Source organism: Heterocephalus glaber, unplaced genomic scaffold (assembly GCF_053883595.1).
Source record: "Heterocephalus glaber isolate CG9 unplaced genomic scaffold, H.glaber_assembly_v1.0 deba00001732, whole genome shotgun sequence".
Classification (NCBI taxonomy): domain Eukaryota; kingdom Metazoa; phylum Chordata; class Mammalia; order Rodentia; family Bathyergidae; genus Heterocephalus; species Heterocephalus glaber.
The window spans coordinates 3,553,222-3,565,258 of NW_028258443.1; the positions used below are offsets into that span (position 1 = coordinate 3,553,222).

General features: G+C 33.6%; 1 long non-coding RNA gene across 1 annotated transcript; it reads right to left on the reverse strand.

Moving 5' to 3' along the window:
- Nucleotides 1-5,168: 5,168 nt before the first annotated feature.
- Nucleotides 5,169-5,828, reverse strand: LOC147821552 (uncharacterized). Its single transcript, XR_015446862.1, has 2 exons — nt 5,527-5,828; nt 5,169-5,376 (listed from the first exon to the last, which is right to left on the reverse strand). It is a non-coding gene; the product is annotated as an uncharacterized LOC147821552 (long non-coding RNA).
- Nucleotides 5,829-12,037: the final 6,209 nt, after the last annotated feature.

The following is a 12,037-nucleotide window of genomic DNA, read 5'->3' on the forward strand; positions in this document are numbered from 1 at the left end:
CTATTTCAGAGGAGAAAAGTGGAATAAATCAATTTTTAAGCCACAGAAATCAAAAGGCCAATTTATAACATTCATTGTCCTTTTTTCAATTTGACTAGTATTTCACTTTTCAGCCAGCAATTCTCATTATCCTCATATGTTTGAGTGCTGTTGCCTATAAAAAAACACTTCAAAAGCAATTATTACACTAAATATATGATGCATTAGATATCACTGTTGCTTCTTATTTGCTGAGGAAACATCGGATATGTGTATACACACAAATGATGCCATCACTCAGACTGCTAAATCTTTTCATATAGAGAACTCAGTATAGTACTGGAAAGTTTATGAAAACTACCCATTTTCAGATGTCCCTTTTGACGTTTCAATTTCATATCAGTAGCTTTTTCTTCATGAATGATGCATGATAGTAGCAACATTGGTTGTTGTGAATTCACATAAGAGGAACGAAGACACTGATGTTTTGGAGTTGTCCAAAAGATTTAGTTATCAGTCTTTCATCAGTGTCTAAACATTTAAAGTTTTGTTAATTCTCACTGATGGTTGAAATCTGATATGTTCATTTTCATCACTTTTTCTACATATGATTTGTGGATAATAAACATCAGAATCAACTCAAGTACTTGATAAATAGACTACATCTTATATGAAATAAGATAATCCAAAAATGAATCCATAGAATTTGTTTTACAAATCTCTATAAGATGAATTTTATGGATGAATATCTGAGAATCACCACAAGAGATCCTTAGAAGAATCCATGATGTGATGTAGAAAACCCATAGTTCTGTTCCTAGCCTCATATTCCAAAGGAATGTGTTTAAAGGTAAATAAAGTTAAAACTTACCGCCCTATTAAAAGAAAGAGATAAAAGATACCAGACTCTCAGGGAAAGAAAAGTTGAGCATCTACTCTATATCAATTCCTATACCAAGGCACATACAACGTTTACATTGATTTTTTTCTTTTGTACCAGGGATTACATTGATCTTTTAATACAAGTAACCTTTTATTTTTGTTTTGTAAATGTGGAAACTAAAAGTCATAAAATGAAGGAACCGGTCCAAAGTCACAAGAACAAATGGTGACAAAACCAGAATTGAAATTTATCTGCCTCGTTCCAAATCCCATGATGTTGTTATTATGCTATTTTACCCTCTAGAGGTGTTCTAAGGTGTTTTGTATCAACTGTTGCCAAGTATTTATCACTGCTATGACTTGTGTCTGGATGTCCCCCAAAGCCTCATGTAGCCTTTTTCAGAGGTGGCTGGATCTTGATTCATGGTACAATGCTGGAATTAAGGGTGTGTGATTATTATATCAATCCACTGATTAGTCTGGCATTGCCCTAATTCTGGTAGCCTACACAGAGTATAAAAGGGGCAGAAAAAAGCTGCTTAGGCCCCTTGTTCCTTTTGCTCTCACATAGGCACCATGAACTGTTTCTCCTCTGCAATACCTCTCTCCCTTGAAGCCAGCTGATTTTGGACTGAAACCTCTACAAACTGTGAGCTAAATAATGCCTTTCTCCTTTAACTTTGGATGCCGAGTATTTTGTCTCAGCAACAAGAGACAAGTAACTATCACACCACCTTACCTAGTTGTTATGAGTATTGAATCATAGAATCCATGGAAAGCCTTAGCATGGTGCTTGATAAATGCCAATTATTTTATTCTTGACATTATATTTGGTTGAACCAAATGAAGTTGCTGATGTGTTACTTTTCATTCTTACCAACAAATAATTGCATGCAATTTATATAACAAAGGTAAAATCCAATATATTTGTAAATGCCAAAAGTAAATTGGTGGCTATAGTCTACCCTTCAAACCATATGATGACCAGAACTTTCCCCCAAACAAGGTTATACTTTGGGAGTGTTGGTAATGAAATTAGAGAGTATCTCACATTTAATTCTATAATACAGGTGATTGGGGGATGAGAAACTTTTTCAGTTCAAAGTCACCAAATCTCTTTGGTGAAGGCAGGCTACAGTATAGATGGTGAGGAGAGTTAAAAAAAATACTGAGATCCCATATATCAAGCATTATACAGAGTCAGTGCCTCCTAATAATGTCAGTACCAGGTCCTCTCTAGTCACATTCTTTCAAGGACCAACATAAGGTGCCTAGAGTTTTTATATATACAGAAAAATTATTAGGTTGGTACAGATAACTCCTATAAACCCTTGTATTTGTCAGCTTTCCTGTCACTGAGGAGAGATATGTGATATCCACTACCTTAAAGGAAGAGGGGTTTATTTTGACTTATGGTTTCAGAAGATTCAGTCCATGATTGTCTGGCTCTAAGGCATAAACATCATCACAGAAGGTCATGGCATAGCAAAGCTACTTAGTTTATGGAGGTCAGGAAGAAAAGCAGAACAGTGGCAGACAAGGGGCCAGGGCCAGGGACCACATATTATATCCAAGGTCACGCCTATATGGCTACTCAGACACACTGAAAAGTGTGCTTTACTAATCCCCTAAGTGGCTCTGAACCCAATCAAGTTGACAATCCAACTTGTCATAACCTCTCACCCAGTTTTCCTTACAAACATTTTATATTAGTAAATGTATTACATTATTAAATGTATTACAATTAATGAATCAATATTAACAAATCATTATTAACTAAAGGTCATGCTTTATATAGATTTTCTACGTTTTTATTCAATGTCCTTTTTCTGGTCTAAAATCCTTTCCATGCAAAGGCATTACATTTATTCATAATATCTCCTTGGACTCCTCTTGGCTATAATAATTCCTCAGTTTTGGGGGGTTGTTGTTTTGATAACTTCAGTAGTTTTGAAGATTATTATTTGATTATTTGATAGAATGCCCCTATTTGGGATATATTAAATTATTTTTAATGGCTAGTCTGGGATTATGGGAAGAACAATACAGAGGTAAAGTATCATTTTCATCACTTGATTTCAAGGGTAAATATTATAAACTTTACTTTCACTGCTGATGCCAATCTTGGTTACTTGGTGAAAGTAATATTTTTGAGGTTTTTCCACTGTAAAGTTACTATTTTACCATTCCATGCTCAAATATTTGGAATTAAGTCACTATTTTCATATCCCATGAAAGGAGAATGGAGTTATGCTCTTCTTCTCTCAGAAAGATGTATCTACATAAATTATTTGAAATTTTCTTCAAAGGATATTTGACTATTCAACTTATTTATAGTCATTTCTTTATATCAATATGGATTTATGAATACTTTTTAAAATTTGATTTATAATCCATTACTAATTTGTTCATATTTTTTACTCAAACTATTTCAGCTTTGGCCATTTGGAATTCTTTCAGCTATCACCAATGTCACCTTAAACATATAGCTTTCTTTGTGACATTTATTTTAGGGGCCTTTCATTCCTTTGTGATATCACAAGATGTACCAGGCTCACCTTTTTTTCTGCTCCCATCCTTTGTATTTGCCTAAGTGATTTGAAAACTTACACACAAAAGCTGCATAGAAATGCTCCCATCACCATTACTCCTAATTAATAAATATTATAAGCAATGCTTCAATAAATGAATGGATAAGGAAACCATAACACATTGATAGAATGAAATATTGTTCAGCAACAAAAACGAGATATTAAATTGTGAAATGGTATGAATCAATCTTAACTCGCTATTGCTACTTAAAAGAAGTTAGTTTTTTACTTTAAAACATTGGTGCATGCAGGTATCCTTTTTTATATGACCCTAAAGACAGACAAAGAGAAAATAGACAAATAAAAGTATCTCAAACTAAAAAGCTTCTTCAAAATAAAAAAAAATCAAAACATTTAATTGATAATCTACAGAATGGAGAAAATATTTGCAAACTATTCATCTGACTAGGGATTAATACCCAAAACATATAAGGAATTAAAAATAACTAAAGACAAAAAGCAAAAACAAAAAAATGCACTAGATATGAAAAGACATGTCTCAAAAGAAGACATACAAATAGCCAACAAGCATGTGAACAACACTCAGTATCTCTAATCAGAAGAGAAATGTAATTCAGAACCACAATAAGATATTAATTCACCCTTAGAATGGCTATTACAAAAAAAACCAAAAAATAACAAATGATAATGAGGATGCAGAGAAAGGAGACCTCATACACTATTAGTAGGAATGTAGATTATTTCAACCATTACAAAAAACTCCATATTTAGAGCATCACAATTTATAATAGTTAAATCTTAGAAATAGTGTATATGCTCATCAACAGATGAATGAATAAAGAAAATATATTTATACACAATGGAGTACTAATCTGTCATAAAGAAAGATGAACTTGAGACATTCATAGGCAAATTAATGCAATTTGAGAACATAATGTTAAATGGAATAAGTCATACAGAATTTAAATATTGCATAATTTCTCTTGCATGAGGAAACATATATATATATATATATGATAATTTCAAAAGAGAAGAAGCATAAATAGGATGCAGGGAGAAGTTAAAATCATTTCTCAAATTATCTGTTCTATAGTTTCAAAAATATTTTAAGATATATGATGATTTGTTTCATTTATACTAGTAGTTTCTTTTGTTCATTGAAAATAGAGTTTTATGCTTTTGTCTGTTTCTTCTTTGTAAAAGAATCTTTTTTTGTCTATGACTTGTACTCTAAATAACATTTTAGCCAGTCTTTTAAGATCGTGGTACATAGTATTTAAAAAAAAAAAGAATGAGCGCCTGTATATTGATTTTTTGAATCATTAAAATAATCTTTATGAAAAATTTTTAAAAGAATATTATATAGAGATTCCTTTAAAAATTAAAAATAGAACTAGTATTTGATTCAGCAATCCTACTATTGGGTATATACATACAAAGGAAATGACATCATTATACCAAAGACATACTTACACTCCCATATTTGTTGCAACATTATTCACAATAGCTAAGATTTGGAATTATCCTAGATGACCACCAGTGGATGGATACAGAAACTGTGATACACACACACACACACACACACACACACACACACACACACACACGGATATCATTCAGCCATAAAACCAGAAAGTGGGGGTCATTATGTTAGATGAAATAAACCAGACGCAAAAAAACAAATCTCACCTAGACTGACACATTTTTGGAAACTACAAAGTTGATCTCAGAGATCCCAGACTGGGGAACAGAGGCACAAGTGCTCTAGACATTTTATTCTGTGAAGTTTGGGGAGAACTGCCAGCAGGGCTGACTACTCCTGCGTCTTCTCATCTATGTCTTCCTGGAACTTGGTCTACATGCATGCTGGCTGGCTTCATTGAACCCTGACGGTTGAAAGCAGATAGTCGACGCCATAGCACGGTGATCACAATGTTCTCATTGGACTGGTTATTCCGGGCCCCTGGGAAAGTTCAAATAGATTACTTAATCGCTTGCGGGGATGACTAAACTGCTGAGTTTACTTTCACCCTTCCTGATCCAACTTCCAGGGCAGTCTTTCCTGGGTACCCCGTCTCTTACTCCCAGGGGCCTCTTTCTGTCCCTGTCTTACCTTGCCTGATGTTCCTGGGCGCATTTTCCTTTGGAGACTCATCTGAACTCTGAAAATTTTTGTCTTCACAGTAGCCCATGATCCCGTGTGGCCCTGGACTCCGTGCCACTCAAACTAGCCTACTTGGCTCCAGGTCGGCCTTTTATGACATTAGATATGACACAGCTGCAGCTCACAAAGCCCCACCCCCAACCATCTCTCTTTTCTTCCATCACAAAAGGTTCAGGGTCATGGTGGACGTTGAGCTGTTTATTTAAATGTGAGCAGGGCCTTCAGGAACTAGTAGACTCGAGCTGCTTGTTTTTCTGGGTTTGGTTTGGAGAGCCCCTTAGATCAAGCTCACAAGAGGGAGCTTCCATTTGGCAGCTGCCTTCAAAGATACCGAGAGGTCTTCTGTAGGGAGCATGTAGGGCTACTGAGGCTCTTGGGTCTCTTCCAGCTCATCTTAGTGATTCACAATAAAGCTCAGCGGTCACAAAAAGGGAAGGAAGGTCTGTCTTGGAAATAAACCCTTTGGGTGCAATCAGTCAATCCATCAATGCTTGGCTGGGGGGGGGGGGTTAGGTGGGATGGAAAGAGGTTAGATTAGTGCCACCAAACAAGGAGAGGAGGACTCAGTTCTTTTTTTCTATAACACAGAAGAGTAACTATTGGTTACAAACTGTCATGTATTTCAAAATAAATAGAAGAGTGTGGAATTCCCAACACATAAAAAAATAATGTTTGAAAGAATAGAAGTGTTTATTTCCTTGATGTAATTATCACACATTTTATACATATATTGATTTATCATAAAGTACCCCATAAAAATGTATAAATATTATAATTCAATAAAAATAAGCCTATTTGAAAAGGCTACAAGCTTTATGATTTCAATTATATGACATTCTGAAGCAAGCAAAACTGTAGTGATAGTAAAACAACTGTTACCAGATGTATAGGATGAGAAAGGAAGCATGGAATAGATGAAATATGGGAGATTTCTTCATGGTGACAAAAAATATTCTGTATGAAAATATAATGGTGGACACATGATACTTTGTACTTATCAAAACATGTAGACCTATATAGAATAAGGATTAAAACTTAACATATTAAAAGTTTAAAACATTATCTGGGAAGTCAGGAAACTCCAGCACTGAATGAAGAATGTGATAAATCAAACTGTATTACAGGTACATGAAACAATCTTATCAAAGGTAGTGAAGGGCAAAGGTGCTGACTTAACTAATTCTGAAAAGGAATGGAAATTGTAGGACTAAAGACAAAACAGACTATTTATAAACAATGAACCCTAATTGATAAATACGATTTTCCCCATGAGGTCTTATGTTAACAATTCTGATACTGCTAAACATGCACACTAGAATTGAAAAAATAAGTAAATGAATAGCAGTAGATTTCAGCCATTTCTCACTGTTAGAGTGGGTAGTTATAGATAAACAAGGGGAGGAAGCTAAAATGACACATGTAATAATGAAGTGGAGGGCCGGGGATTTAGCTCAGTGGTTTCACAGCCTGCTGTGCATGCACAAGAATCCAAGTTTGATCCCCGGTATCAAAAAAAAAAAAATGAAGTGGAGTTGTAGACATCGACATGAATTCATGTTCAGCTTATTTGTAAATGTATATTCAAGGGTTAGTATATACACATGCATTAGTTATCAGCTGAGATAGTCTAGAATCAATGATACCATAGTAGCAATGAACACATCTATGGCCTAGATATTTGTTTCTAGGACTCCTTGAAGAAATGGCTAGTTCTAGGCAGTTTTCAACTTTTAATGTATAGAATCACATTAGTCATGATTCTTGTTGCATAGATAATGAATTCATAGCTCAGTGTTAAATGAATGACAATCTTTTTTGAAGTTCTGATTGTTCTCCACACTAAATGTGTGTCTTTGAGCCAGAAATAATATGCAGTGATTTCAATTCTCAAATCATTATAAAAAGAAATACTGAAAATACTTAAATTATGTGGTTGGGATATATACAACATTAAAAGTGTAACTTGGCACAGAGAGAGCCTTCTTTAAATTTTCAAAGTAGGATATAAAATGATATTTGCAACCATACATAGAACTGAAGTGAAGTTAATCTACTTTTCAGAAAGCAAGTATTTTCAGTGTCTCTCATCATTTTGAACACTCAGACCCAAATTGGACTGTAACTAAATATGTAGTGAACAGCAGAACAAGCTTTGGATGAGTATGATGGTGAGGTAGCTAACAAATTTGGCCTTGGGAGTCAAGGCTAAAGAGAATTTCATTTCACTATACTTTTCCTCTTCTCTCAAGTTTATTTTGGAGAACACTGGAATGAGGTGAGATTATGGACTGAGAAAGCCTAAGAGGATGTGTCAGGAGGGCCACTACATAGGATTGAAAAAGACTAAAAGACATGTGAATAAAAATGGTCAGATAGTAGAAAGAGAAGAGAATATTGGGGTAAATAAAGAGACAAAAACTCCACTTATGTGTTCAAATTTAAAGAATATATGTTTGAATAGCCCAATGGAAGAGTTTTAGCAATGAGAAGAAAAGTAGATGACAATGGCCTGAATACTTATACTTTTCATGTGGTGACTTTGGCACAATGGAGAAACAGCTTTAATCTGAACTATAGGTTGCATAACAACACATTCTTAGCAATATTCCTGCAAAAAATATTGTGATAGATTCAATATAAAACTGTAATACTGTAATGGGAGTAGATAAAGCACTTTTAATTGTGGTATAGAATTTAAAAGAGGAAGCAAAAATTAACTATGACTATAAACTATAAACATAATTATTCTAATGAGTACATAATATATAAAGATGTAATTTATGACATCAGTGACATAAAGTGCGAGTGAAGAGACATAAAAAGCATAAAGTTTGTGTACATGATTGAAGCTTAAAATAGATGGTTATATTATTTAAGTGCCATGGTAATCTCAATGAAAACATGCAGAAGAACACAATAAAAGCTTATCAATACAAAAGATCAACAAAACACTAAGGGAGACAAGAAATGAATGTCAGAATACCTACAAGGCAGAAAAATTGATAAAAAGGCAATAGTAATTCCTTTTCAATCAGTAATTACTTTACTGGATTTTTTTTATTCAAAGTAGGATGGAACTATATGCCACATACAATAAACTCAGACATAGAGGCACATATAGGCTGAAAGTGAACGCACAAGAAAAGATTTTGTATGCAAATGATAATTAAAAATAAAGAGATCAAGTGTGTCATATTTATATCAGACAAACTGTATTTTAAATCAATATTTGCCAAAAGACAAATAGGACACTATATAATGAAAAATGCCTATTTTTTATGAGAAAGTCATAACTATATATGCACTTAGAAGCAAAGCATGAAACAAACATTGTCAGAGTCCAAGGGAGAAATAGATAGTAATAAAGTAACAGTTGCAGATTTCAGTATCCCATTTTCTAAAGTGATTAGAACAACAAGACAGAGGTAGTTAGTAAATGGATAATTTAGACAACATTATTGGCCAATTAAATTTCACACAAAACTGTTAGAACCATTAAAACATCTCATTAAAGTTTCATGATATAAAATTAATGTTCAAAAAAACCTTTCATTTCTATATACTAATTAGTAATAAGTAATCCAAAACAGAAATTACCAAAAAATAATCCTATTTACAAGAACAAAAAAAAGTACTTGGGTATAAATTTAAGCAAGGAGATAAAAGATTTATACACTGAACACTGTGAAACACTGCTGAAAGAAATTAGATATAAATAAATTGAAAGATTAATTGTGTTCATAGATTGAAATACTTAATAATGTCAAAATGTCTGCACTACTTAACATGATCTACAGGTTCCATGCAATACCTATCAAAATCCCTAGCGGCAATTCTTACATAAGCATAAAACGTATCCTAAAATTCATATAGGATCTCAAAGGACCTTGAATATCTAGAACAACCTTGAGAAAAAAGAGCAAAGCTAGGGGTCTCATTCTTCTGATTTCAAAACATATTAAAGAGTTACATTAGCCAAAATTATACAATACTGGCATAAAGACAGATATAGATGAAAACAGGATAGAGCATCCAGAAATAAACCATAATATAAATAGTCAAATGATCTTTAACAGGGGTACCAAGACTATACAACTTGGGAAGAATGGTCTCTTAAATAAATTGTGCAGAGAAAACTTGTTATCCATATGCAAAATAATGAAGATGAGGTCTTACCTTACACTATATACAAACATTAATTCAGAGTGTATTAAAACTGTAAACATAAGGCATAGAACTACAAAACTTCTAGCAGAAAACATAGTGGGAAATCATCATTAAAAATGGGATCTTGAAGAAATATCTTCAGACTTATGTTTATTTCAGCATTATTTACAATGACAAAGAGACAGAAACAACCTAAATGCCCCCAAACAAGTTAATGAATAAAGAAAATGTGGAATATACATAAAATGGAACATTATTTAGCTTTAAAGGTGAAGGAACTAGTGTCATACACTACAACATGAATAAACTGTCAAGATTTCATGATAAGTGAAATAAGGCAATTAGAAAAGACAGACACCACGTGATTCCACTTATATGAATTATCAAAAGTAATCAAACTCAAAGAAATAGAAAGTAGAGTGCTGGTTACCAGGGGATGGGAGAAACAGGAAATGAGGAAATATTCAATGGATTTAGTTTTCTGTCATGCATGAAGCTGATAGTAAAAAAGTTCTAGAGATCTTTGCATAACAATGCACATACAATTAATAATGTAAAATTTAAAATTGTTGAATTTTAAAGTATTTTAATAATGTTAGAAAGTGAAAACTTTTTGAAAGCCTCTCAAAAGGAAAGAAATGATAGCTTTGTGAAATCATAAATAAAATTTTCTAAAAAAAACCAAAACTGAATTGCTTCAGAATTGTTCCTAAATTCCATGTTTAAATATTATGAAGTCATTGATTATTGTTAACAAAGCTCTGAACAACTTTCCAACATATGGGCTCTGCATATATGTTCATGTGTGTTACCAAGAAAGCAGGATTCAGTTTTCTTGGCATTTGTTACTGTTTAGTAGGCTTTGCGGGATAAATGCAAGAGCTGTGAGGACATTTTATAGGCCCTGATGAAACATCATTAGATAGCAATAGATTTACAAATTCCTGCTTTATTACATTCACCACAATGAGATCACTATGGAATTGTGCCACACCATACTGTTCACTCTCTCTGATAAATGAGAAGATTTTCAGTCCAGGTACTCTTTAATAATATAGTATATATTTTCCTGAGAAGGGATATGTAAATGAAATGTCACCAAATTCAATCTTTACTAGCCAAAGCAAATATATGTCTTATAGGATAAACCCTCTTATATTCTATAGCTTGAAATGGTGTCTATTTTCTATCCTTTTATAATACAAAGTCAGACATAATGCTCAAATGGTACTGAGAGTAAAATATTTGTTTAACTCAATTCTCTCTTTATGGCCAAGGAGATTAGGCAGTTTAGAGGCTACCTAACAATGTCCTTTCAAGGTCCTCAGATAGATCTAGAATACCACCAAATTAACAGATAAACAGTTTGACCACAAAGGGATGTTTATCAAGTTTAAATCTAGCTTAATAAACAGGAATTACCACTCAAATTTTTGTCTGAGATTCTAATATCAGGATAGAAAAGATACTATGTTAGCTGGGCGTGGTGGCACATTCCTGTAGTCCCAGTACTCAGGAGGGTGTGGCAAGAGGATTGCTGTGAGATTGAGACCAGTCTGGCCTACATAGTGAGTTCAGGGCAAGCCTAGCCTACAAATGGAGACCCTGAATCCCACCCCCCCCAAAAAGAAAAAAATACCATGCTAATATAATATTGCATACCTTTAGAAACTTGCACATTTTGTCAAGATTTTTATACTTCAAACACATAGAAATCATGTAATTTCTAATTGAGAAACAGGTGCTGAAACCTTGCCTTTGATGTGACAGAAATGACACTTTCTACAATTTTAGCCTAATTCTGAACTGTTATTCTTCTCCAATGCCAAGTCATTACAAGCTATCTTTGAGCATCTCCAATTAGCATTCTCTTATTGATAACATTGTCCAAGGATGCCCCATAGGAATCCTGTAGAGTACTCCCCTCAAAAATACCTTCCACCCAGAAAGTCCTTCTTTTTCCTGCATCCTGCCCCTGTTTTACATTCAAAATACCTCTGTGCTTTTATCCCAGATAATAAGGATGAGAAAAACATATCAATGTGCTAACTCATTCAAAATAAAACTTTTCAGGAATTGGAGAAATCAAAAGTATTTGATTGGCCTTTGGGTGGTGACAAGAATTCACATCATGCTACACTACGAGCCTTGGTAGTATAATTAAAAATTGACTCATAGCATCCTTTAAATTTGGTCTTAGCTGTTCAAGCCCCAAACATGTGGCTTTCTCTGGTCCTCAGATAGATCCACATCATATTGACAAATAATTTACCACAATTTAATCTTTATTAAG